Source organism: Oncorhynchus mykiss, chromosome 13, assembly GCF_013265735.2.
Source record: "Oncorhynchus mykiss isolate Arlee chromosome 13, USDA_OmykA_1.1, whole genome shotgun sequence".
NCBI classification, from domain to species: Eukaryota; Metazoa; Chordata; class Actinopteri; order Salmoniformes; family Salmonidae; genus Oncorhynchus; species Oncorhynchus mykiss.
In genome coordinates, this window is record NC_048577.1 from 28352413 (window position 1) to 28357168 (window position 4756).

The following is a 4756-nucleotide window of genomic DNA, read 5'->3' on the forward strand; positions in this document are numbered from 1 at the left end:
ATGCGGCCAAGTGGCTGCATGCGCACCCCGAGGTTGAAGTTGCCCGAGTAGGTTTAGACCACAGGCACCTGTACGAGGAGGTCAGGCAGGCAGGGAGTCCTGCGCCTGTAGCGGGCATCTCGTCAGTGGTCTGGGAGGGAGTGCAGGCGCGGGGCCTGGACAATAGGCTCAAGGACCTGAATTGGTTGGGCCTCCATAAGTGCTTGCCGGTACGTGCCATCTTGTACCGGTATAGTTTGGTGCAATCCCCCACCTGTCCAAGATCCTCTTGTGGCAGGGAGGAGACTGTGCGCCATGCCTTCTGGGACTGTGCCTTTGCCGGACTAGTCTGGGCTAGGGCACGGGTAATGCTAGGTGTGGTTAGGAGTGATTTTGTTTTGACATGGGCTAGGCTAGAGAGAGGCGTAGGGAGAGCAAAGGGAACGGATAGGGACAGGTTTCTGCTCTGGCTTCTCATGAGTCTCTTTAAAAAGGGACTGTGGGAAGCCAGGCAGAATTTAGTCAAGACAGGGAGAGATTGGGGGGTGGAAGGGATAGTGAGAAGGGTGGAAGGTGATTTGAGGGGGAAGATGAAGAGGGAGGAGAGGAAGTGGGGGAAGCATGCGGCACGGGAGAGGTGGAAAGGGGGTTTAGGGCTGGGAGTGTTAGAGTGAGTTTGGTAAGGGGATAGATTAGGGAAGGGGAGATAGGGAAAGGGTTAGGTATTGGGAGGGACGATGCTCCCCTGAGGTTTGTTTTTGTTTGATGTTTTTGTAAATAGAATTAATTAAGAATGAATGAGAATTATGATTTTGTAATAGTATGAATGGTATTGATTGTAATAAATTATTTTAACCACCTTTTTGGTTTGCTTCCTGTCTTTAATTTTGGTGTGGATTTTTCTTTTGTTTGCCTCTTGGTCAGAATTAGTTGTTGTTACTAGTCAACTTTCAGTGGACACCCCCATAGTGTCATTCAGAATCCCTCCTAAAACCCCACCTGTTTAGTTTTTGTTGTCAGTGACTTTGTTATTTCCCTTTTCTATTTAAGTGACATTTCTGGTTTTCTTGCTGGGAAATGTAACAACAAACAATGTAGTAAAACAAGCTTATATTTTTTTGGTTGTAGCATCCAGTTCTTGTTAATCAGGCATTTCCTTGAAATGTTCATTAGTCTTTCAGTTGTTATTCTGTTTGCTGTGTATGTTTTTATTTGTTTGTTTTTTCTGTGAAATGTGCTGTTTAATTAAAGCTTGGTTTGGACATATTGCAAAATAAATGGAACCAATCAACAGACTCTTGCTCCATCTTAGTATGAAAAACAGTATACATTCAGTGCATTTGTTGAAGATGGAAAATGTTGAAATCAACAATACGTCAAAGGATTCAATTACTGAGAACTGCATTTTTTAAAAATGGATCAAACGGATCAATCTCACTTTTCCAGCCTGCTGAAGGTGTGATGGAGTGGTAAACACCACCCCCGGCTCTACCAGAGGCTTGAGGTGGTCTCCCACAGCTCTTCTTATGTCATGTCCTGTGGCCTTGCAGTTCCATTTCTTGACTGCCCCTGCAACACAAAAACATTTAGTCATATTATATAAAACATTCAGGGCTGGTTTCCCAGCTAATCTTAGTCCCAGACTAAAATGGTTGTTTGAGCTGTCTTATCTCAAAGCGACTTGCACAGACTTCTCTGTAAATAGTGGTAGATTTTGCCTGTTCTGGACTAAACAAAGCCGATTGCAAGAGGGCAGATTAGAGCTACTTTAGGACTAAATGGAAGCTTAAATGAATCTTTCAAAGAGGCGGGTTTAACTTCTGCTTCGTGCTGTTTGTGAGGGAGCCTGGACTATTTGGAATGTTTAAATGAAGACCAACATGCACTACAGAGGTCAGACCAGTACTGGCGGATAGGAGTCATCCATTACATTACTTTGAGACCTTTTTCCTATGTACAAAGAAAATGAATTGGAGATAATATCTCTGCTTGAGCCTAGACTTTCCTCTCTGTCTCAAAGAGGAAGGCCTTCACCCAATTCTCTCCAACTTCTGATCACTTTGAGGTTTTAGGCATCTGGAATCTTTCATTGTGAAACTGGTGATTTGTATGGTTCCAGTGAAGAAACTTGTGTGTTTAATTGTTCAAAGTCTGCAGGGCCATTTGTGAACTGAGGAGTCTTTACATCAAGTCTTCTGATGCTGTTGGTCAAGCCAACTATAAAGTGCAATTCTCTGAATATGGGCAGTTCCCAGAAGTGATGGCTGGTTAGATGGATATCATTTTCCCAGCAAGTGTCCATCAACTCCTAATGCTGAGGAGTACCGTAACCATAACAACTGGTTTCCCATCAACTCCTGATGCTGAGGAGTACCGTAACCATAACACCTGGTTTTCCATCAATGTTCAGGGTGGATGCACTCCTCATTGAGAGTTCTCAAACATTGTTGCCCGTTGGAAAGGTGCAACTCAGGATTGAAGGATTTCCCTCAACTCTTCATTGGTCTCAGTTTCAGAGAGGACAACATAGTGGACAACTACTTGGTGACAGTGGATATTAGGGTGAGAAACATGGTCTACTAATAGTTACTCCATATTAACATGGTCTACTAATAGTTACTATGGAGTAATATGGTCTACTAATAGTTACTACAGTGTAACATGTTCTACTAATAGTTACTACACAGTAACATGTTCTACTAATAGTTACTACATTGTAACATGGTCTACTAATAGTTACTACATAGTAACATGGTCTAATAATAGTTACTACATAGTAACATGGTCTACTAATAGTTACTACATAGTAACATGGTCTACTAATAGTTACTACATAGTAACATGGTCTACTAATAGTTACTACATAGTAACATGGTCTTCTAATAGTTACTACATAGTAACATGGTCTAGGAATAGTTACTCCATAATAGCATTCCTTTCCTCTGGAAAAAGAACACGGTTAGAAGCACAAATAAACTCATATGCTTCTTAGAATGAAGAAGAATAAAGATTGACACAGACAGAGGAATATATTTACCAAAGGAAGTAACCAATTTACTGTCTTTGGTTATAAGAGCCAGTACACAGTGAGTTGGTATATGTACCATTTGTGCTCAGTTCTTCATCTGATCTGTCCAAATGGTCACCGTCAGGTATACCATCCAGAGGTTGGTCATCGTCTGGTATATACCATCCAGAGGTTGGTCATCGTCTGGTATATACCATCCAGAGGTTGGTCATCGTCTGGTATATACCATCCAGAGGTTGGTCATCGTCAGGTATACCATCCAGAGGTTGGTCATCGTCTGGTATACCATCCAGAGGTTGGTCATCATCCGGTATACCATCCAGAGGTTGCTGCTGCTCTTTTATTCCAGACAGGAAGCCACTCAGTTCATCAGTGTTGTGTTGTTTTGGTGGTCCACCACCAGTAGTAAATCTCTCTCTGCTTTCTTTCTTTTTAGAGACAGTTTAAGGTTTTTCCACAGAGTCTATAAAAAGGCAGAGATAATTTAATTATATTTTATTCCATGTGTAACTCTTTGTTGTATGTGTCGAATTGCTTTGATTTATCTTGGCCAGGTCGCAATTGTAAATGAGAACTTGCCAACCTGGTTAAATAAAGGTGAAATAAAAAATAAATGAATTAAATATATCACCTCTAGTTGTTGTTTCTTCTTGTAATCCTGATAATAAATTAAATATATCACCTCTAGTTGTTGTTTCTTCTTGTAATCCTGATAATAATGCAGGTATCTCACCTCTAGTTGTTGTTTCTTCTTGTAATCCTGATAATAATGCAGGTATCTCACCTCTAGTTGTTGTTTCTTCTTGTAATCCTGATAATAATGCAGGTATCTCACCTCTAGTTGTTGTTTCTTCTTGTAATCCTGATAATAATGCAGATATCTCACCTGAAGTTGTTGTTTCCTCTTGCAATCCTGATAATAATGCAGATATCTCACCTGAAGTTGTTGTACTCTTCTTGTGGTAACATTTCCATTGAATTCACAGCAAATTGCAGCCCAACCTGCTTGTTCTACTGCTCAGTAGCAGCAGTGTGGTTTTTACCTTCAATAACTGGATGGTTTTGACAACATTTGTTTAGGAGCGTTTTTTCAGACAGACTAAAGTTTTTTTGAACAAATTATTTTTTCCTCTGCTTTTGTTTCGTCTCAAGATTACTGAACCTAATCAGGATTAACCCAGGTGTTCATACTGAACCTAATCAGGCTTAACCCAGGTGTTCTCATTTAGGCTTACTTACCTGACTCCAGGACTCCAGTCTCCGACTAACTAAGCCACGTTCAGGAAAGCTTCTTAAGTGTCCTAGTTTAACTAGTCCTGGCTTAATCTAAGCCCTGCAGGGTCTGAATGAAACCTAATGTCCAGTGGGATTGATCTGTTTGATCCAATTGTTTGTTTCAGTTTACAGTTGTTGAATCCTTTAACGGATTGTTGATTTTCAAAACTTTTCATTTTCAACAAATGCACTGGGTTGGTTGAAAAGTGAAACTGTTTTGACATAGTGGAAGATACACTGAATTGATACTGATTTTCATACTAAAATGGACTAAAATATGTGCTCATTAGTTATGCAAGAGTGCGGCAGGTAGCCTAGTGGTTAGAGCTGACAAGGTAAAAATATGTTGTTCTGCCCCTGAACAAGGCAGCACTGTTCCCTGGTAGGCAATCATTGTAAATAAGAATTTGTTCTTAACTGACTTGCCTAGTTAAATAAAGGTTAAATGAAATAATTAAGTCTGTTGATTGTCAG

General features: G+C 40.5%; 1 long non-coding RNA gene across 1 annotated transcript; it reads right to left on the bottom strand.

The window, feature by feature from the left end:
* Nucleotides 1-1393: 1393 nt before the first annotated feature.
* On the bottom strand, nucleotides 1394-3228 carry LOC118938257. Its single transcript, XR_005035512.1, has 2 exons — nucleotides 3084-3228; nucleotides 1394-1548 (listed from the first exon to the last, which is right to left on the bottom strand). It is a non-coding gene; the product is annotated as an uncharacterized LOC118938257 (long non-coding RNA).
* Between the last annotated feature and the right edge of the window lie 1528 nt (nucleotides 3229-4756).